Source organism: Lactuca saligna, chromosome 5, assembly GCF_052625555.1.
Source record: "Lactuca saligna cultivar CGN05327 chromosome 5, ASM5262555v1, whole genome shotgun sequence".
Taxonomy (NCBI): domain Eukaryota; kingdom Viridiplantae; phylum Streptophyta; class Magnoliopsida; order Asterales; family Asteraceae; genus Lactuca; species Lactuca saligna.
Window position 1 is genome coordinate 9,635,076 of NC_136421.1, and position 24,422 is coordinate 9,659,497.

At 34.7% G+C, this 24,422-nt stretch overlaps 1 long non-coding RNA gene across 2 annotated transcripts; it reads left to right on the forward strand.

Moving 5' to 3' along the window:
* The first annotated feature begins 10,884 nt into the window (after positions 1-10,884).
* On the forward strand, positions 10,885-13,488 carry LOC144997462 (uncharacterized). Of its 2 annotated transcripts, none has more exons than XR_013659809.1 (4): positions 10,885-11,048; positions 11,394-11,500; positions 11,672-11,835; positions 12,946-13,488. It is a non-coding gene; the product is annotated as an uncharacterized LOC144997462 (long non-coding RNA). The 2 variants fall into 2 exon arrangements; XR_013659810.1 differs by having other exon boundaries at positions 12,963-13,488.
* Positions 13,489-24,422: the final 10,934 nt, after the last annotated feature.

Genomic DNA, 24,422 nt, shown 5'->3' on the forward strand with positions numbered 1-24,422 from the left:
ATCAGCTCCAACCTTCGGGTTACTGTCACGAATCCCACCACCTATATTTAACACGACTTGCATACATAAGTTTCTGATCCTTCTAGAATTGTCCTTAAAAATCAACAGATCAAATTGGGTCAGTGGTCAAAGTCAACAGTCAAGGTCAACAGTCCATGTTGACCTGATTCGCCGAGTTCCCTCGGCTACTTGCCGAGTTCCATTGGCTTCCGGTGCACTCGCCGAGTCATCGAGTGACTCGTCGAGTTTCCCTTGTTTTTCGACTGAACTCTAAAGCCACTCGCAAGGTTTCCTAAGTGAAACTCGACGGGTACATACGCGTGCATATCGTTGGGGGAGTTCATCCGACTCCCCGAGTTGTTCATCAACTCACCGAGTTTCATGACGATCTTCATCGGACTCGCCGAGTTGTTCATCCAACTCGGCGAGTTCACGGCTTTTTTCATCAGACTTGCCGAGTCATCCTTGTGACTCGCCGAGTCCGTTCGGTTCTTTTCCATATAGACTTATTATGAGCCATGTAGTGGCTCTAATTCATAGATCTAGGCTACTAAGGTATACTTATCACGTAAACTCACAATCTTTACGTACATGCATTGCCTTTAAGGCTCTAAATGCCAAGTTTAAGCTCTTAATGGGGCTTCATGCCCAAGAGGGACCTCATGCAAGATCAATTATGTGACTTTATGTTTCTAGAGCTTAGAGGGGGTTCAGATTTGAAGTTACAACTTCAGATCCAACTCATTGTTCAACTTATCAACCCTTAAGGTCCATAGAAAACCCTAGAAATTCATAAAAAGGAAAACTCACAGAAGAGATGGTGGTTTAGGATACCTCTGGAAGATGACCACTGAAAATAGTGCTGATTTCCCCACCTCACTTGCTCCAATTACCTCTTCCTTTAAGCCTTCTCCTTCAAAATCTTCAATTCAAGCTTCACACACTCACCAAGAACACACACTCGAATTAGGGACTCTCTAAGACTATAAATAGGCCCAAAGGAGGCTAAGGCTCCTTTAAATAGGGACTCAAACCTCAGGAATTAGGGTTTCACTTGCCAGGTCCTAATTGTCGAGTCCCACTAGTGGCCTTGCCGAGTCAGTCACTTAAGTCGCGATCCAATCCCACTGCTACTCAACGAGTAGGGCCAAAACCAAGAAACTACAATTGAACAATACCTGAGAATCGGGGCGTTACAGACCTTCCACGTACCAAATCTAAATAATTATTTGTCCGATGAGACTCTTGTAATACCAGTTGACGAAATCGAAATCAATGAGAGTCTCCACCTCATAGAAAAACCAGTCGAAATCATGGATTGGGAAATCAAAAGAACGAAACAAAGTCGCATTCCTCTCGTAAGGGTCCGTTGAAATGCTAGACGAGGACCCGAGTACACCTGGGGGTGCGAAGACCAAAGGAAACAAAAATAACTGCATCTTTCCCCAAACCTTGAAGTCCCATTTGAAACGTTAATTTCGGGACGAAATTCCTTCTAACGGGGGGATGATGTGACAACCATCAAATTTCGGTCAAGTCAAAGCCAGCAAGTCAAACCGGACAACTCCATTAACCCTTGTATGTTAGGGTTTACGTTATGTAATCTCTGTACAATTTGTTATTTTAATGAGAAGTCAACATTTGGGAAAATTCTTGTGTTTGATTTTCCTAGCCTTAATAGTGCTAAACAACGAACCATACCGATAAAACAATGTTACACACTCATCGGGAGTGTGTAGGACTCTATAACATGGCTTAATGGGGTTTATGGATCTTGCGTTGCGAAGCCGAACACTCGAAAAGGTCACAAGTAGAACCTCTCTAAATCTCTTTCACTCTATCTCTCTCTATTAAAAATCTCTCCCAGATCTCTCTCAAAAGTTCCTTTAACGTTTTATAATCATTCGGGTCATCCTGATCGTTAACCGGGTCAAAAACCGCTTAAAACTGGGTAAAAACGAGTAAAACAACCTTAAGGAACCGAAACCCCCACTTAAGAAGCGAACCCTCTTAGAGAAGAAGGTCCCCTATAGGGACCAAACCTGCTAGGAACCGAAGCTACATGAAGGAACCTAACTGCTGAAGAACCGAAAACACCAGGACCGAACCCGAAGGTCCTCTTGGACCTGAACCTCGCATGCGAACCGAACCCGAACCCTGCCTTCTCCTTCGGTCCATTTCGCTCCTAAGCCCTTCAGTCCATTTTGCTTCTAGCCCTTTCACCCCATTTTGCATTCGGACCCAGCAGCTCAGCAACTGAACCTCGGCCCCTCATGCGAGAGGTCTCACAGGAAGCCCAAAATCACCCGGTTTTCGACTACAACTTCGTTTTAAGCCCGTTTTTAATTATTTTAACACGGGATTTTCTCCCAAAACTTTATTTTAACATATAAGGCCCCATATTTATTAATTAATCACGTTTTGGGATTTATGCCTTATCCAAGAAGAGTGGGTGGGATATTTTAGGTGGAGTGTTGACTTTCCCATAAATCTATGACACAAGCAACCTCCCATACCCACTCCATGTCACTATTCACCATCAGCCAATACCTAGTCATTTCATAGTACTTTTCCCACCATTTTTCAGTGACACACTTGGTCAAGGGTTAGAAAACCCTCCTCTCTCCTCTCATTTCTCTCATTTTCCCTCCAAAAGACAAACACATTTCTCTCTCTAAATTTCGAGATTCAAGGCTATTCTCCAAGCTTTTCTTCTACTTTTGGTAAGTAATATCATCCCCCATATGATTATTTCACTTCTTTTTACTCAAATCATAGATTCCTTATGCATATATCATCATATTTGTTGTTAGATCTTCGAATCTTCAAGCCATCTTCTAAGTGTTCTTGAGTTGAGCACTTCCCTTCTTCAACATCCATCCATCAAAATCACACAAAGTGAGTTCATACCCCTATATTTTCATGTTTTCTTAAGTTTTAAGGGGGGAATACAAGTTAAAACACTAAGAACACAGCTAAATTCTCTTAACAACTTTCATCAGAAAAGTTGGACTCCATTCACGGACTGTTTTGGTCAACTTAAACATTTTATTTTTCAAAACTATATTAGGTGCAAATAGTTCAGGTTCTTAGCTTTAAAATGACTACTTGCGCATCTCCATACGATTTGTCTACAATTTATGTGCGTTTTTACAAAACTGCCTGTCATTTCAGAAACGAATTCGGCCAGTCTGTGAATATGAACATTTTGAAATAAGTTAAAGACTTCCAAAAATCATAATAAAAATTATGAATAAACTAGACACCTTTTGTGAACTCTCAGAATTTACGAATTCAGCTTTCAACTTTGTATGATTTTTCTAAAACAGTGTAGAAAAGTTAAAAACTAGTTAACAGCTTATAACTTTCATAACACTTTGTATTATGTTGAGCAAAGTGTTTAACAATAAGTTCTAATATTGAATGCGTTTTCTTGTTAGTTTAATCATTATAAATTGAAAATTTAGACATTCATGATAAGAATTCCTTATTCATTCGAACCCATAGAACAAGCTATAATAAGCATAGTATGGATTTATACTACATAAGAAAGGTTTTAGTCACAAATCAAATGGGTTTTTCATATACTACATAATAGAGATAGTTTATGGACTCATAGTATCAATGTGGTTTCATAAAAAGGGGTTCTTTTACATTACAAACGTTTCGGATAAACTACTATAAGTATAGTTTATGTTTCACTTACATAGAAATGGTTTCATATACATTACCAACAATTAGGATATACTACGATAGAAGTAGTCTATGTTTCACATACACTACAAATAACCATGATAAACTATAATAGGTGTAGTTTATGTTTTATTTACATTCCTATTCATTACAAAAAGGTTTCCATTCTTATAAATGGGGTACATTACAAAGTATCAGATATTCTCATAAATGGGTACGAATACAAAGTATCAGGGTGCATTACAAAGTAACGGATATTCTCATAAATAGGGTACGAATACAAAGTACCGGGGTACATTACATAGTACCGGATATTCTCATAAATGGGGTACGAATACAAAGTACCGGGGTACATTACAAAGTACCAGATATTCTCATAAATGGGGTATGAATACAAAGTATCGGGGTACATTACAAAGTACCGGATATTCTCATAAATGGGGTATGAATACAAAGTATCGGGGTACATTACAAAGTATTGGTTAATCTTAGTATAACTATAGTGACTCATATAGGGAGTTATAAAAACTTAAAGTATACGGGATTTTATAAATCAAAAAGGGTTTTTATGTTGATTTAGAACCACCTTTAATAACAATATGTAGGGATTTTACTTGTACACTTTTGGTCTCGGTACTTGAGAATCACATAAAAAAAACTCACACGCACATCCAGTCTTGGGTTTTAGGACTACATATCATTTTTATAAGGAAAATATTGGATTTTCTTGGTACCATACAACTCGTTACAAAGATCGGTTTTTAAACTCTTACTTTCAATAGCTTATGAACTCACCAACTTAATTGTTGACACTTTTTCAAAACTACTTGTATTCTCAGGAATTCAATGAAACAGGAAATCAACTGCATTTTGAGGATGGGACGTTAAATCTTCGAACAGTTTATTTTTTCATCATAATGTAATTGGTTTGAAACATGTAAACATATACTTTGGTGTAACTTTTTCAATTATATTTATGATGGTTGTATTTACTTTGATCACTATTATAGTCGTTGTTGTGATACTATACATGAAGTCTTCCACCCCCAGACGTTTCCGCCATCCTTGGTTTGGGGGTGTGACAGATTGGTATCAGAGCATTGTTTATAGTGAACTAAGTATATCGAACCACATAATATATAGAAACTATAAATGCATTGGGACTAAGGTCTCTGATTTAACATTTTTCAAATAACTATACTTTTAGAAATAAATAGTTTCTTATTAAAAGTATACATGCATGCATACATACTAAGGTAAACATCATTCTAAGACAAAACAAAAGTAAAGATTGTTGAATGGCACAAGTAGGCTTGGGGATATATGGTCAGGTCTGGGAAGGACGTAGCCTGATCAACTATGTCTAACCCATAAGTGATTAGCATATGCCCGGAAATGGTTGTGGCGTTGCAACAAATCTAAAAACTGACCAATTCTATCTGCAAACAAACATTAAAAAGCATAAGTCAAACATTTAAAATACTATAGGAGTATTTTGTGATACTATAACCAACTTATGTGAAAACTAAAGACCCCTATTAGTAGGTCTATAACGACGGAGTGCATACGCCAAGGTTATACATAATTGAAGATATTATAGACTCAGAATCTGTGACTATTGCTCTACTTCCTGTTCCTTGTTTGATTGTGGATTTAGAGTAGAGTCATTTATTCGAAGGTCTATTCTACCTCAGGTTATGTGTAACTGGTATGCACTATGTGATTATAAACATAACCAATAAGGATCACCCCTATAAGTAATTAAATATAGAGTTAAACGCCTACTAATTATCTCTTCCACTCCTATTCTCGCATGTATAACATAGCAAGACCCTACTTACCGGGCGACCCCTAATTTCCCAACCAGGGAAATGGCGGATGGTTATGAGAAGAATCAGAAGCGGAACCGGAGGTAATCAACCCTCCATCCATAGCCAGGGTTCCGCGAACCGTTTCGACTACATCGCACTTGTGCCCCGTTGGACAACTACGATCGAGGGTTGGAGTCGACGACAATAACAACAATCACCATGTGGAGACCAACGAGGGTGCTATGACCTCAACCACGGGGGACCGACTGACAGAGCCCTCCCGGGAAAGACCCGGCGGATCGCGAACATTGGGGATTAAAACAGGGAGACTACCACACGAGTTCGGGAACTGCGCACAACTACAGACCCTACCGTCTCACGTACTCGAGACTAGGAAAGAGACTGCTATTTTAGAGACCCACTTCTTAAGGACCGTACCGCCACTCGGGCAGAGACAAAAGAGTATCAGGGTAGACACATGACACCCGAAGTGAAAATGGTTGCAGCCAAGCGTCGATTGGCAGAGCTGCAAAGAGCATCGACCCTGTCTCAAACATCACAGTAGGCGGATTATCGTGAGTAAAATTCATACTGCTCACAAGACCTGGTAAATTAGGTTCATGAGTTTGTGTTGGTGCTACTCTATTCTTTGTATAAGCTCAACACTGAGATTTAAACAGTTATACTAATCAAGAGATCTATTTGCTATCAAAACTTTTCCTTACATGGATGTGGGGTATACCTGCGTCGATATCAAAATTTTCTCCGAAACCATAATTACTAGAATCATATTAACAAGATGGGCTTAGGACATACCTAACAGACTCGAAGGTCTACTTAGTCATAATTATATAACTAAGCATACATCAATTGGTCGTAAGAAGGACCTAGCTTGGATCAAATTACAAGGTTTCACTTGAATAAACAACTACTAAAATACATGAGTTTATCATATATAGACTCTCGTTATGATTGTTTTCAGAGCACCATAAATAATCGAAATACGTTACAAATTGAACTAAGATAAACTTAGTTAGAAAACTCGCGACGTATAGTCATTCTAAAAAATCAATTCCGTCTCACCTTTAAACATTTTGGTTGAGAGGTGCCTTCTTCCTAGACCTATAGGGTGCGATCATACCAGCACTAATACACCGGATCCCATCAAAACTCTTCAACTAAGTATGTTTGGTCAAACATGATCCCAAGGTAAGTAAAGCTTAACGCTTGTACGAAACCTACTTCTACCCACTACCATAACTCCGTCTCAGGAACGTTAGCAGAAACACTAAGAATAGTACAATAAAGTGCAAAAATTTATATTTGTGAATATAAATCATAAGAATGCACTTGAGATAATTATCCCCACTTACGAAGTCATTTTTCATCATGAAACAGAGCTATGTCTTCACCAAGAGGCAACCAACCAACTAGCAAGGCGCCAACCCAGCAGATAGACTCTGATACTTTTCAAGCTGCAGTCACGGAAGCCGTGGCAGCTGTCATGGCACATCTTAATGCTAATCATGCCAGCAGGCGCGGAGATGGTGTCGGAAATACTAACTGCAATAACAATCAAGAGCACCAGCGGGTGTCTACCAACGAAAATGCCTCAGGCCACAAACCTACGAACAAGAAGCGAAAGTTTTGGAACAAAAAGGAGTGCAACCAATCTCAAAGATTAGCTAAAATACAACAACCCATGGCCACCCCTACAATTACGATAGTAGTCACAACACTTGCCTCGACATCAGCCACAACAGCTATCGCTCTCCACCGCAAACCCTAATAAGCTTATTACAGTTTGATATGGTGGAGAAGCAATCGCACTAATGAGAGACACTACCAACATGACTTTGGAAAAAACAACATCTAACAATTTTACAACTCATATTTAGTCAATGAGAAAGCATTCCATCAATAAAAATATTTCAAATAATCAACTTAATGAGTTGACTTTACAGATTATAGGTCATCTTTAATATCAGATGACCCTAAAACAGATTAAAAGTGTTCATTTTTTTCGCATAGTAATATCAAACAATCATTTTTAAAACAAATTCATAATTTCTTGTTTTGGAACGACCCATGAAGTGTAGCAACAAAAAAATAATTTATAAAATGATATATTTAAGATTCCACACAAAAATGATTTTTTTTTCTTGGTAGTATCTATCCATTTCTCTATCTCAATTAGTTAAATGATATTTGGTGTATACTATAAGTCTAGCACTAATCACGTTTTTCTCCTCTTGACGTTATTATACTCCTTCATCTTCTTCCTAATCTACTTACTACTCCTATAAACATAAGCAGACATTTTTTATGATTCTCAAACTAAAATGACATGTTTCTTATTCATGGTAATAATGAATTGTATGATGTAAGAGCTAAATAATACTTATTGTGTTCAAGAAGTAGTCATGGGGACAACAAAGTTTTAGAGCATATTATTTCACATTTTGACATAAAAATAATAATAGAAATTTATAATTTTATGAAGAAGTGGAGGAATTAAAATCGAAGTCAACAATATTTACCAAAAACACAAATGAAGGTTCTATCCCAAGTAGGTTTAACAACTATTCATTTTACACCTAAAGCACAAATCAATGTATAAGCAGTTTTAGAATTGTTTAATATTTATAATCCCTAAAATGATCATCTTATGGAAGTGCCATAATAGTCACATGGATCAAACTGTTACTGCTTCGTACTTTCACCAAATGTAAAACAATAAGCAATCCAAGGAACCAAAAAATTAGAATCAGATTTGAAAAAGAGTAAAATTGATTATTTAGGTTTGCGACAACTCCAAACATCCCCAACGACTTGTTTCTATTTATGTGACATGTTACAATCTTAATATCTTATACTTGGTTTGAATTCAATTAAAATTCTTACAGATTCAAACACATTTGATTTTAAGAGTCCTTTTATTTCATAACTAAATAAGAAAAAAAATTGATGTAATAAGCTTAAACTTACCAAATCCTTTGTTCCAATCGTTCTATTTGATGTTGCACTCGCACAATTTCAAACTTTTTTCATTTATAGTCATGCTCAACTCATTAAGCTCATTAAACAAAAAACAAACGACCTTTTACTATAGAAAACAATATTAGACTCATATTAAACGGACTCGGGGGCGCTGCCCCCGAACCCCCGACTAGTCGTCGAACCGGCTTCTGACTCGATCTTATACATGCGTGCACTCCGCACAACCCTGTACATGTCTTAGAGTACAAACCATGAAACCCATTATCTCACATGTTAGTTCTAGTTACTTAAAATGACATGGTGACACTAAAATCACATGTTTTTAGCAAGTATTGTGTGTCTAAATGCACCAATGAGAATTCAGGAAATAATTAAATCACTAATCACTAATAAATAATAAAAGGGTATAAGAGTAATCTACACTATCATTAATTATGGTAAAAGAAAAAAAAATCAATCAATATCCCACTAATTTAGGTTATCAGTTTCATATAACACCACCACCGATTCTCATTACTTCTTTAAAAATCATCGTTCTCTCTTCACAGGCCCAGAAACCCTTATCCCCTCCTAAATCAGTTTCGACACCACCAGAGTAGTAGCACCACCCCACAGCACCGAAGAACCACCAACTTTATAGATTAGAGAAGAGAACGGGTGGAGCAGGGCCCTTTGGTCTTCGATGGCGCCGACCACCGACGGTACATCGAACAGAGACGTTCGCCAGGGATACGATGATCTCCCATGTATGCTGATTTTAATTTCCAAGGCTTTTGTATTTCATTGATTTTGAAATTAAGTAACAATCATTTTTATATGATCTTGTTATATGATATTGATGGATTTATGATGAATGAAACAACAGGAAGTAGTGAATAACTTGGAATATGCACATGAACAAATTGACACTGCAATTTCAATCAGTATAAGTTGTAATCTACCTAGTATTCCTCATTTTCATCCATCAATGTAAGTCTTATGAGTTATGATCCATTACCATATTTGCAATTTTTGTTTACAAACAACATTCTGTCATCGCCTCCATGTGTTCGATAAAATGCCTCAATGAAAAAATAGTTAAAAATCTTTAATGTTTTTACTTCACTTTGTTTCTTATTCTTTTCAGAACTATATAACTCAATTTAGATTAGGTTGGATGCCATTTTCATAACAATAGGTTGATGCTAGTTCCTTATTCTGTCAGAATTTGCAGTTAAATACATTGAGCATATCGAGAAGAAACACAGGAACCAGAAGAATGTTAGTTCCTTATTCTGTCAGAATAGGTTGATGCTAGTTTCTTATTTTGTTTGTTAGGTATATTCTTGATAATAAAAATTCTTAAAGAATATTCTTGCAGAATAGTTTATTTTGTAAGAATATTATTGTTGTATTCTGATAGAATTGTAGTTAATTATTTGTATGTTTAACGTGCAGGTTTTACAAGTGTATCACTACAAATTACTTGGCAATGAATTTCTGGTAGAAATGGCCTCAAGAATGGCTTGAAGACTTGATGGGAAAGAGTTGAAGAATGAATTAAAGAATGATCACACTCATTGTTTAAGAATGTTGTTATTTTTTAAGAATTATACTTGTTATTCCTTCAGAATGTTTGTTATTATTCAATGAATCACAATCATACGATGTAATTTTTTGATATATTATTAGTTCAAGAATCGATTTTATGTAGTCTTTCAAAATGTATTTACTAGTTTATGGTTGACATTCTGTTATTCTGAGAGAATAAAATCGAAAAATATATTTACTAGTTTATGATTGGCATTCTATCATTTTGACAGAATAAAATCGGATTTTTAAATTTAAATTAATTTAAAATATTCAGATATTTAAAAAATAAAGAAATTAATCATCCTTAAAAATCCAAATTTTTCCTTTTTTTAATATATGTTAATTGACTAAAATGCCCTTATGTTGAAATTTGTGTGATTATACGGTACATGTTATCATATTCTACTATCATAAACGCTGAGATCATGACCTTTGATTATATTCCATCCGATGGTCCAGATTTATGCATTTGGCACATAGTAGTTAGTAAAAACAAAATAATCTAACCATATATATATTAAAATTCCCTCATGTTAGCTACAGTGAAATTCCTAAGAAATTGACATATTTGGTCCTTTGTTTATTTATCTATGGTCATTTATGTCTTGCCTTTCATGTATGTTAAAATTGCACCAGTTTTTTTCTTGAAATTACAATTCTCTCCCTCAAAATTTTTGTACAAATTTTATGTTTGGGTCGGTGTGGTGGACAGGTGTTCGACACGTGTTCTGTTTCTAGAATTTTCTACCGCCTCTCCATCAAATACCCTTTCTATTCTTTTTCTCAATTGTTTTTGCTTCCACCGTCAGACAAACTTTACCACCATCGAACAAGCCACCGTTCACCATCTCTTCCTTCTACGCTTCTATTTCCTTTCTACCTGCAACCACCGCACTTGAGCAAACCCCACCTCGGCCACTCCTGCGAGTTCCTCGACCAATCTAGCATCTTCGTCCGCCTGCAGCATCATAGGTAAGCTTACGACTCTCTTCCCTGAAATCTATTTATTTCACCAAACATCTCCTGTACGTGTTCTCATTTTCTACCTTTTCCCTTAAATTGGTTTCTTTCTTATATAATTATGATTGCTTGCTGAATTTTGATTATGAATTTCTTAAATCCATTGATTGCTGAGAATTTTAGACAGCTTGCTCTGTTAAAAAGAAATTAATTTGGGCCTTATTATATTGTTTTTGTTGTTCAAACTTGGTAGGTTCCGACTTTTATTCCTCTATACTGACTTGGACTCAGTTTCTTTTAAATAACATGGCATATTTCTTATTATATAATTTCTTCCTTCCCATTTTTTATATACAGGGAACAGCTGGAGTTGCAATTGTTGGTCCTCTTGGACATGTCACACCTCAAAGAAAACTAATGATCAACTTCGCAAAGCAAAAGATTGTTGTTGCTAATGCTGTCAGGTTCTGCAATCTTCTACATACAACTTCACATTCAAAACATTATTTTGTATATTAAATAATTATTTAAATGTTGATAGGAATGAACGAAGAGCACACACACACAAAATTGCAGTTTCTATAAGGAAAGTAAAATAAAAAATGTTAAACTGAGTTTTTATGTTGGTTTTCCAGATTGGATCAACAAAATGGGTTGAAGAAAAAGAAGATATGTTAGCTTCAAAAGTTGTTGCTCACTTAAATGTTGATATTGCGGTTTCCGGAGCAGGGTGGAGAAAATACTCTAAACGTTACACCTCGAGAGTATAACCGACTATCTCCTCCTGTAATGACCTCCGGTAAGCCCACTTATTAACCGATTAGATGAAGGGAATTTTAGATATTTATATACGACATTGCCCATAAATACCGATTTTTTTTGTTAGAAAATTGTAATTTAGGCATTTACCAATTTGCCCCTACATAAAGTTTTATAACAGCTGTGATCAAATTGCCACTACAAACATTATTTTAAAATATGCCTCTACATACATTTTGACCATAATGTAGTTTGTTTGTTAATTTTAGAGAAAATAATTTTTTTTTGAGTTTTTGACCAAAATGCCCCTACATAAAAATTTTAATTTTGCCCTTACATACAAACGGACTATAATGCAGTTCCTTGGGTTAAAAATTAGAGGACTTAAAAGTATGACTAAATTGCCCGAAAGGGTAGTTTTATTTGGTTACATTATTAATAATTATAATAGGTATGACCCAAATGCTCATATTAACTGTTTTTCCTCATGATTGCTAATAACATTTTTGATCAAAAACCACATACATACATTTGCTTTCGTTAAAAGTTCAGTGATTCAAACAGTTTTTGACGAAAATAGCCCTACATATGCTATTTAATTATACCCCTACATACATTTTGACCATAATGCAATTTCTTGTGTAAAAATGTAGAGAATTTGTAATTTTTTGACAAAATTGACATAACCAATATTTTTTTTCGTTTATATATATATATATATATATATATATATATATATATATATATATATATATATATATATATATATATATATATATATATAATAATTTTAATATGTATGGCCCTATATACAGTGTGTCAATAAAAGTTTATTTGATTAAAATGCATGTTATGTCGCTTTCTCTACATTCTACCCCTAAATCTAAGAATAAAAAATGGGCTACATGCAAAAAATAGTGTTCTACTTTTTTTTCTCATTATAGCATATTTTTCTCATTATAACATTCTACTTTTGGTTTTTCTTATTATTTTATTCTTTTCCAAAACACAAATTACATTTCTATTTGTTGCGTTTTTTTTTTCATATTTAGATGGTAAATACACTAAATAGCAATGTACTTCTCATTTAAACGTTTTTGTTTATGTTTTTTTGTTCAACTTCTTATTATTTATTTCTTACCCAAAACAGTATTACATTTCCACTAGGTTCATGTGAAACACGAAGAAAGATTGTCGGGCAAATGTATACGTGTGGAGCCGAATCATGAAGAGTTGAACCGAATTCATCCAAATGCGCTTGATTCGGCTAATGATAAGTGGGTTTTTGGTAGGTGGTGGATTTTGGCATATTTTAAAACAAAATACTAAAGTAGCTTTATAGCATCCTACTTTTGTCACCCGCCAAACATCAACAAAAATATCCGATACATGTGTTCAGAAAATTTGTTTGTTCCGCGGGGTTTCCCATCTAGTTTTTGTTAGATTACTTTATGTTCAAAAAATTCTTTGTGTTGTCAAATTGAGTTTTCATTTCTTGAAACTTTTATTTGTCTCGCTGGTGAGTCATTGATTCCACGACCATCCGCAGTCGCTACCGTCTTCTTCGTTGGTTGTAGTGTTTTGTATGTCAAGGCTCAACTTCTTGTTTGCTCATGGACATCACAACTTCATTATCAGATATATCGTTTGTGTTTTCACACTTCAAATTCCAATCTAGTGATTCAATTTATTATATGGGTTCTTCAATATAATGCATATTTCACTATTTTGTGTGTCCCATATACCCCCGATAAAAGAAAATGATGTAAAAACTTCCTCTGTATCTATCTATTCCTCTATATCTATCTATATGCTTATGAACGACAAATTCAACATATTTTCTTTTTTAATAGTAATTCATTACATCAAAATAGATGTTAACTTTTATATAAGTACCGTTTGTATGTTTTTTTAACTTGATTTGGTTATTTTTTTTAATGACTCTTGAGTTTATAAAAAAAAAATTATATGTTTTATAGTAGGTATTAGTTTTAAAGAAAAAATTATATATATATATATATATATATATATATATATATATATATATATATATATATATATATATATATATATATATATTTCATAATAAACTTTCTAAACATTTAATATTATGATTAAATAAAGTGTTTCTTTATTTAAATATTTTATTTTCAACTGTGGATCATTCGTATTATAATCTAGTATTTAATATATGCAGCTTATGTTGAAATAATATTGAAGGTTGTGTTGAAATAATATTAAAAATGGCCTCATAATAATTGATTACGATGCATCTCCATTGTGCCATGATTCACTTTTTAATCATTTAACCCAAAAGATAATATGGGAATGTAACTATTTGTAATTATCTTTTTCAGAAAAACAATGTAATTTCAACCAATAAAAATACCTTAAAAAGCTATATAGGATGTCTAAATGGAAAAATATGGTGTATTTTTAGCCAACTCCTTAGATGACTGATTCTTCCATAGTAGGGTTTTATAATCAACTTAAATTTGAAGTGTAATGATGATTATACCCTCAGCTATTCAACATATTAATTATAGCATGTTTATTATCGATATGTCATACATAGGTCTAGAAGATATTTTTCAGCCTGTAATTTCTTTGTCTCCCTCATATCTATGTGTATCTAAGTTCATCAATGGTGGCACTACTGCTACTTCTCCTTCGACATGTTATTGCAAGATTAAACTCAAGAACCACCCGACCAAGTTCATGGAGATCAGTTATGTTGCTGATGGTAACATGAATCAAGTGAACGATCAAGTTCAAGCTTCTTTAAATTGAAGGAATCAGAGTTTAATTCGATAAGCTTGTTCTAAATTGAACAAAAATTGAAGTTTATTCGGGTCGCAGGAATAATCCCCTTTGTGGGTTTGAAATTGGTAAGATTTTGGCAGCTGTAATGGTGATTTCGATTCATAGGTGGTTGTGGATGGTAATGGTAACCGGGGATGGGTGGTGGTCCGAGACGTTGGGTAGGGAATGGTGAGTCTGGGGTAGCCTGAAAGTATTTCAAGTAAACAATAATCTCCGCCTGCAAATTCAGTTTCAGAAACAACAGAGAACAAAATATGAGATCTGAGTAAGTTCTGTTGGATTAGTGTCTAAGTCCATAACTATTTTGGTATGTACTTGACCCGATGGTGCATGGTCCTTTTGGTTGCCTTCACCAAAGCAACTTGATAGAATGAATTATGGAGAGAAATGATTAAATATGATTTATTAATATATTATGAGAATAATATATTAAAGGAGAAATCATATTGTTTAATTAATTAGTAATTAGTTTTGTGACTGAAAGAGATTAATTAAACTTAAGGGACCGGAATTGTAATTATAAGATAATTGCAATTTGGGCCATGGATTGCCTTGTATTAAGGAGTGGACGAATTCTATGGGGGAAGCCCATATGAAATCGTCCAAGCCTTAAAGAAAGGGCTCCATGGGTTGCTTAGGGCTTAAGCATCCAAATTAGGGTTTCCTTGTTAGATAACCCTAATAGCCCAACTATATAAAGACCCCTTAAGGCTCAAAAACGTGGCTAATGATCTTTCTAGGGTTTCACACGTTCTTGGCAGCCTCCAACCTCTCTCCTCTTCATCCTCTTGCTTATGGTGTATGTGAACCATTAGAGGAGTGACACTTGTGACTCTAAGCCTTCCAAAGTCAATTCAAGGAGGAATTGGGATTGTTATTGCTACATAACAATCAAGGTAATATCTTAAACCTAATTACATGTTAATATGATTACTTGAATGCTAGAATTAGGGTTTATAGTCTTGGATAACTTGCATGTACAATAGAGAAACCTAGATCCAAGCATTAGGGTTTGTATGAGCACATAGGATGTTCTTAGGACCAAAACCCATCAGTGGTATCAGAGCCTAGACTGGTTTCAATTGTATTGATGCATTACATGTTCAAAAAAATTTGTTTTTTGGAGGCTAGACTCGCCGAGTCCATGCTGACTCGACGAGTCAACTCGTCAGATGTAGGATATCTCGGGTTTTCTTGCTGTTTTTGCTTATGGATAGTTACCTTATCATGTTAGATCAATATTAATTCGATTATATGATATATTTGACTATAATTTTGATCTAATCGAAGTATTTATCAATTAATAAGATAATTGTTTCCTTATGTGATAATTGATTAATTATTTTGAGTAAATTGATAAATTGTTTTGCAAGAAATCATTAAATAAATCAAATATGGATAATTATGTGATTAAATGTTAATTTGAATTATTTGTTATTTGATCCTTGTTGTTATGAAAAGTTTCATATTTTGCCTTTTAGGTTTTATAGTTAAATTTGAACCCAAAAGTTTGTTGTTTTGAAATTTAAATAGTTGAAACCCTAATGTTTTGAAAAAGGTTCAAAACTTTCCCTCAAGTTTTGGAATTTAAATTTTAATTAAATAGTTTAATTTTGATGTATATTTAAATTCTAAATCCTAATGTTTTGAAATGTTTCAAAACTTGCCCTCAAGTTTTGGAATTTAAAAGTTGATTAAAAGTTAATTAGGAATGTTAAATTCTAAAACCCTAGTAATGTTTTGAAAAAGTTCAAATCACTCCCTTATGGTTTTATTAATTAATTAAGGTGTATAATTAAAAAAGATTTAATAAATCCATAAAAGTTTAGGTTAACCATTCAATTGAATTAAAAGTGTAATTGTTAAGGTTAACCACATAGTATTTTAAAAGTGTAAAATACACCCTATACTATATACAACATTAAAAGTCTAACATTATATATATGTATGAGTAAAAGTCAGTCTTACCATTAGTAAGCCTCATTCACGAAGCTAGTCTATAAGGGGTGTTTAAGGAAATTGCCTATAATATGGCGATTGAATGGGTATCCACTCTTACCCACCGCACTCTTGACTAGTGGAGGGTCGTTAGCCGAACGGGTAGGATAGGACGAAACCTTCCATTATAAGTATAATGAAATACAAAAGTAACTAAATGTTTTCACAAATTCCCAATCTTAGTTACTTAGGCAAAGTGAATTGATGCAATTCCATGAAATTACACTTTTTGCCCTTGCGAAGACATTAGTGGAGCGTGTGTGGTTTACCGGCACACTAAATGGTTCTAAGCAAAGGTAGCAAAGGGTGACTCAATGTTTTTCATAGTTCGGTGGAGCGTGTGTGGTTTACCGGCACATCGAATAGGTGACTGTAACATGTTAGGGCACCATGTAAGTTTGCATGGTTATTCACACCCGCTTTGTGATCCTCGGCATCCCAGTCACAAACAAGAGGGGCATATCGAGATTTAAACATGCCATTGAAATGGTCAATGAATCTCAAAGGATCTAGGAGTTTTCATAGATTTAAAACTTAAATTTCTTTTTCGTTTTTCATGGCGGAAATTAGTGAATCGTCATTCACTTGCCTTCAAATATTCTGCAACTAGATTACGGCATCCCTTTTCTAGGTTGTAGCATATTGTGTTGGGTCCTAGCCTTAGTATCTCATTTGGGTGATTTACTAAGGACTTAATCAATCAATCAACTAACTTTAATTTGTTTCTCCCGTTTTGTAAATGTCAAAGTTCGACAACTATGGTCTTCCCTAATCCCGTGGAACAAGCATTCCACATGAAGATGATATTCCACGATTCGATCAAGGAACAAGAAATCATGCTTCACTTCCTCCTCCTCCTCCAATTGTTCTCCCTAACCCACAAGATCGAAGAATTGAAAGGTTCAATATCACTAAGGCCCTATTGGAAATGAAACATGAAGATGGTAAGCCCGTGTGTGCCCACGTTCTAGGAATGAAATCACACATTGATAGGTTGATAATATTGGGTGTGTCATTCCCGAATGAGTTGGCTGTAAATTAGGTTTTGCAGTCACTTCCTGAATCATATAATGAGTTCAAAAGAAAGTATTATATGATGGATCATGACGACAACCTCATTGACCTAATTTACATGCTCATTGCTGTTGAATCAGAAATGATTTGGCGAAGCAATGGAGCGTATTTGTTGGGAAAGTCAACCGACCATGCCTCCGAGGATGTTCTAAGAGAAGCGACCTGCGTTTGCTGCCAAGAGGAAGGGCGTTGGATAGAAGTCTTCCCCAAGAGCCTGAAATTTTCAAAGATGGGAGAGTCAAAGAGTATGACTGCGCTTCAGGTAAAATCCACTATCTAACTTCGTTAAGTTCCTATTCATTGATTCAAAACACATTATGTGATAAGATTGCATTTGAATGTTTTGCAGGATCGGTGAAAAGAAAGGAAGCTTGGTGAAAGAGCAAGATGAATCTAATCACGAGGAATGGATCTTGATTGCATGGACTTGAAGATTAGATTTTGAGCTTAGATAGTTATGATAGAGTTGTTAGAAATTTTCTTTTTGAAATACATAGTTTTCAATGGATTTTGCATTGTAAGGACAAATGTTTTCCGCTGCTTTTATAAATAAAATAAATTTTGGTTTGACTTATTTATTTGTTTGTTTATTTCCTTGCAATGAAATCATTATGAAAATTGGTGTTTGAATATTTCTACAACAAATGGATATGATTCTTATTTATGGTAAGGTTGAGAATTTACCAAATAGGGAGAGTTTCTCATCACCCAAGTTTCAATTGGACAGAAATTTGGAATCCCGCAACTTGGTTGCATGATGAATGAGAAATTTCATATTTGGAAATTAAACTAATTCGTTGACAAAGTGTCAAGTGAAGGACTAGGAGATCGAGCACACAAAGTCGTGTGTTGATCAAGTCCACCATAAGAGTAACAAAGATATTCGTCATGATTTACTAAAGGTTTAGTAAATATGATTATACTTATAAGATTAAGTATAATTCGGTATTGATTAGAAAAGTTTAAATCAATAGCAAAACGAATAAGAAGAATGAAGTAGGCAGAAAGATAAAAGTTTCTCTGTTCTAAGAAGAAGGGAGAGTAGCTTTTATGCTTTATGATAGGTCTTAATGATTAAGAACCATATCTCAATTGATCCTCTAAGTGAGTCTTAGTACAATTGTTTAAGAAGAGGAATCAAGAATTGAAGAAATGGTTAAATCAAGAAGTCAATCATACTTTGTTCCAATAACAAGTCTTAAAGTTAAGATTGTGGTAATAAGTGACAAGTACTAAGAAGGTTTATGACATTCATTAAATGTGGAAAGTTGTGATGTCTTGGATAAGACAAAGACCAACTACGACCATTTTATGAAGTGTTTTGATAAAAGCTACACTAACTCTTGAATATTTGTTTTGTCAAGAAATGGTTATTGACAAGAGAATCTTATATGTCAAGGAGTCAGTGGGAGTATTAATGGTCTTGAAAGGTTTCGAGACCAAATCAAATAAACCTTAACGATCATCACTAGCACACGAGTTGAGTTTTACAACATATCGTGTTGACAATATTTTGATTCTGTGCTGTTCCAATTGAGTTAATTATGCATGTGAGTCCTATGAGTTCTCATTTTGAACGCATAAAAGGCAAAGCACCTTAATCAATGAAAGGTACATTGATAGGAAAAGGTGAGCTGCTTAAACTACTTGGAAGACGTGGTGGGCAGCTGTGCTACCATAAGGCAAGAAATCAAGATTAAGAAAGTTCGGTCCATATGAGTTTGAATTTGTCGTAAACTTTGGTTTTGACAAATTCACATGGAGAGGAACACATACACCGTTTAAATCTAAGTGTCATAAGATTTCCTCCTTCATGAAAATGATTGTGAGAAATTGCTTTCACTAAGAAAGATTTTAAGAAGATAGTGATTGTAAAATTTCATTCTCGAATTTGATTATGGTTACGGTATCCCTTTCCATGATTTGAATTGTGAGGTTTGGCAATTAGTCTTAATTGTTTAGACACACATATGAACTATCTAAGGCAAAGGTGTATAAGTTCGAGAAGCCTTGATAAAAGATTATCAAAAGCATTAAGTATTAGAAACATTGACTTAAGAAATTCAATAGGTATTGTTTTTCTGAAAGTTAAGATGTTTATGAATACATGTCAAAGCTAGTGGGAGCATAAGTGTTATGTTTTATAATAATCATAATGAAAGTGGGAGCATAAATGTTATGATTGTATGATTATTAAGGCAAGTATTGCAAGTTGGCAATATTAATTATAGAAAACAAGAGTCTTCTTTGCAAAGTTGTAAGGATGGAATAGTTGTTGTGCTATAATTAAGGGAGAGAACATTATGCTTCATTTCAAATCTAAAGGCTTAGGTTGAGAAATGTTAATAAATTTAGTCAAAGGTACATAGTCTGTTCTTAAAATTTTCGATTATGATTACGACATTCCTCTTCACAATTCGAATTTTGAGAACATAGCAAATAAAACATTATGCATCGTGTCCAATACGCTTTGGGTATAGGATTGATTGCAATTGCTTTAATATTTGACCATTATAAAATTTTTCAAATGTCTAGCGCATTTAGAGGGAAAAAGGACTAGAATCGGTTTTGACTAAAATAATTAAACAACTATCAAAGGACAATCTAAAGTTCGACGAGGATTGGTTGCTTGTGAGTAGTTGGAAGTATGGTATTGAATGGACCAGATCGACATTATTATGAATAGAAAAGATCCTATTAAGAATGAGTTGTCAAATGGAAAATATGGAATAGTGTCCATATTGGGAATTGAATATTGAAAATCTATGTCTAGATTAGAAACTTTTATGCAAAAGGATGTTCAAAGAATGTACTTTGAGTGAGAGACATCATATCTAAGGAATTGTCTTGTAACAATATTCGATAGAGGACTTTGTAATATCATTGGCAATAGTCTTTGGGACTTTGGTGCAATGATATTACGAAAGGATTGTTGCATAGAATGTTAGAATCTAGCATATTCTATAAGTAGCAAGAATTTGATATTCTTTCACTTATGAAAAAAGGATTTGGAGTTGTGAAATGAGAATGATTGGAAATGTGTTCAATTTGATCTATTTCACAAAGTAAGAACCATAACAATGTGTGCATGCTAGGAGCATGGGACAAGTGTAATAATTCAAGTAAGAAGTTGATTACCCGAAACGACAAATAATGAGTAATCAATATGGTGATAAATAAAAGGAGTTTTACTTATACTCAAAGGTTTGAGGCCATATGGGATTAGTATTATTCTTGTGTTTCACTTTGCATGTTTTGACTTCCTGAATAATTTAATTGGTTAAGTGCAGTCAAATTATTCGAACGGGCCACAGTCATTCATATGTTGGAAGTAGGTATGAAGGAAGATTGTCGTGAATTGGTTGGTGTGTGGATTGTCTAAAAGAGTATTAGACATAAGCAAATGTTTGTTACAACGTTCATGAGTGCTTATGAATAAGATTTGAGCATTGGATTAAACCCACGCTCATTTGGATCACTTCATGAATTGTATCACAAGTGATTGGTGAGACGATAACATCTTATATTCTTGAAACCGAGATGTGTGAGTTGTATCTTGCTAATCGATTGCACATTAATAATATGAAAACGCACTAGTAACTTGGTGTTATAAAACATATTGTTGTGTGTGATTTGGTTAGTGAGTGCAAGCAAGCATTGTATCAAAGTTTATCCGTTCCTTTTATTCAAAGTAGAATAAAAGCGATATCTTTGGGCCCCTCGATGATTTAGTGATGACAAACGTAAATGCTCGGCCGGGCTAGGGCTAATTTGATTTGTTCAATTAGTCAGTCGTCATAAATCGGAGATCGAGAAATAGTACAAAGAGAATTATTTGAAATCATGTCTTATACGATATCTAGAATGGAGGAATATATAATCCCTTATCTAAGGACACGCGTATCTGATACGATCAGAGTTGACAACGGCTTTGGAAAGCTACGATTGCAGATCAGGATTTGAAGTCATACGCAGAATAGTTATTAGACTTATCCAAGTGGGAGACTGTTGGATTAGTGTCTAAGTCCATAACTATTTTGGTATGTACTTGACCCGATGGTGCATGGTCCTTTTGGTTGCCTTCACCAAAGCAACTTGATAGGATGAATTATGGAGAGAAATGATTAAATATGATTTATTAATATATTATGAGAATAATATATTAAAGGAGAAATCATATTGTTTAATTAATTAGTAATTAGTTTTGTGACTGAAAGAGATTAATTAAACTTAAGGCACTGGAATTGTAATTATAAGATAATTGCAATTTGGGCCATGGATTACCTTGTATTAAGGAGTGGACGAATTCTATGGGGGAAGCCCATATGAAATCGTCCAAGCCTTAAAGAAAGGGCTCCATGGGTTGCTTAGGGCTTAAGCATCTAAATTTGGGTTTCCTTGTTAGATAACCCTAATAGCACAACTATATAAAGACCCCTTAAGGCTCAAAAACGTGGCTAATGATCTTTCTAGGGTTTCACACGTTCTTGGGCAGCCTCCAACCTCTCTCCTCTTCATCCTCTTGCTTATGGTGTTTGTGAACCATTAGAGGAGTGACACTTGTGACTCTAAGCCTTCCAAAGTCAATTCAAGGAGGAATTGGGATTGTTATTGCTACATAACAATCAAGGTAATATCTTAAACCTAATTACATGTTAATATGATTACTTGAATGCTAGAATTAGGGTTTATAGTCTTGGATAACTTGCATGTACAATAGAGAAACCTAGATCCAAGCATTAGGGTTTGTATGAGCACATAGGATGTTCTTAGGACCAAAACCCATCAAGTTCCCTATTTTAAAACAAAATAAATCATGGAGGATAGGCATGGATTTAGAGTTAACAACTCTAACTTATGGAGGAAAATTGATAGAGATTTCTTTCAAGATCTTCATGTGAAAAAGACAATGAGAACTATTAAAACAGAGAGCTATTAAACAACTATCCATAAATCTTCTATTAGAGAGATGCATACTCAAAAAAGAGATTAATGTTAATAATCTCTTGCCTGCCAGAAATCTTCTTTTAGAGAGATGCATACTCAAAAAATAGATTAATGTTAAGAATCTATTGCCTGTTGACAAAATGAATCTTTTAGTGATGCATGTTAAGATACATTTAAAAAATGTTGGGTTTAAGCTAGACATTATATGTTTTAAAATTGGAACATGATATATTCTGTAATTTACGGTTATTTCGGTATGAAGTTAAAATTGGATCATTTCCTAAGGCCGTCCGTAATGGTCTTCACGACCACCACCGTCTTCCACCTCCATGTCACCACCACCACTCTCACCACTCTTCCCCTTGCAACCGGGATAGTGTGCACGAGAGGAGATCGTGGTCAAAACGAGAAAGAAGACAAGAAGAGAGCGAGAATACAAAGAGAAATAATATATTCAAATTTTTTTTCATAATAAACTTTCTAAACATTTAATATTATGATTAAGTAAAGTGTTTATATATTTAAATATTTAATTTTTAACCGTGTATCATTCGTACTACAAAGGTTGCAATTCCTCATTCATCACTCTAGTCCCAAAAACTAACGATCCCAACACCTTCGATGATTATCGCCCAATAAGTCTTATAGGGAGCCTGTACAAAATCATCTCCAAAGTACTAGCAGAACGTCTGAAGAAGGTTATCTCATTAGTCATCAGCGATACCCAAACGGCTTTCATCAAAGACCGTTACATCCTTGATGGGCCTCTGATTGGTAACGAAGTTATATCTTGGCTCAGGAAAAGCAAGACTAAGGCCTTCCTACTCAAAATAGACTTTGAAAAGGCATTCGATTGCCTTAACTGGGGCTTCCTAGACTCGGTAATGGAACAAATGGAATTTGGGGGAAAATGGAGAAGCTGGATTCAGGGTTGCTTATCTTCAGCTAGAGCTTCAGTGTTTATAAACGGATCAGCAACTAAAGAATTCAATATGGAAAGGGGAATTTGCCAAAGAGACCCACTATCTCCCTTCCTCTTTATCTTGGTTGCTTAAGGCTTAAACGTCGCCATGGAAGAAGCTGTGGAACAAAGGATATTTAAAGGTATATCTCTTCCAAGATCAGGTCCAATCTTATCTCATCTACAATACGCAGACGATGTGATTTTCCTAGGGTCTTGGTCCAATTCAAATGCCAAGAACCTAATTAGAATATTACGTTGTTTCGAATTATCTTCCGAGCTTAAAATTAACATGTCAAAGAGCAAAATTTATGGGTTAGGGGTGAGCAATCTTGAAATTGAAATATTAGCTAGGAGTATATACTGCTTCGTTGGGTGCATTCCTTTCACATATTTGGGAATGCCAGTGGGGGTTGCCATGTCAAGAGTATCACAGTGGAACACTCTGATAAACAAGTTCCAATCTAGACTGCCTAAATGGAAAGCTGCATATCTTTCTTTCAGTGGAAGGTTAACGCTATGTAAATCTGTTCTTGGTAGCCTTGGAACATATCTTTTCTCCTTATATAAAGCCCCTGTAAAGATAATCAATACATTAGAAAGCTATAGAAGACGTTTCTTTTGGGGAGGTTCAACTAACAAAAACAAAATGTCATGGATAGCATGGGACAAGGTTTTGGCTAGTGTTGTTGATGGGGGCCTTGGGGTCGGGAGCCTGAAAGCTCAAAACCTAGCTTTATTAGGGAAATGGTGGTGGCGTTTCAAATCGAACAAAAAAGAGTTGTGGAAGGATGTCATAACAGCAATTTATGGAAAAGAGGGGG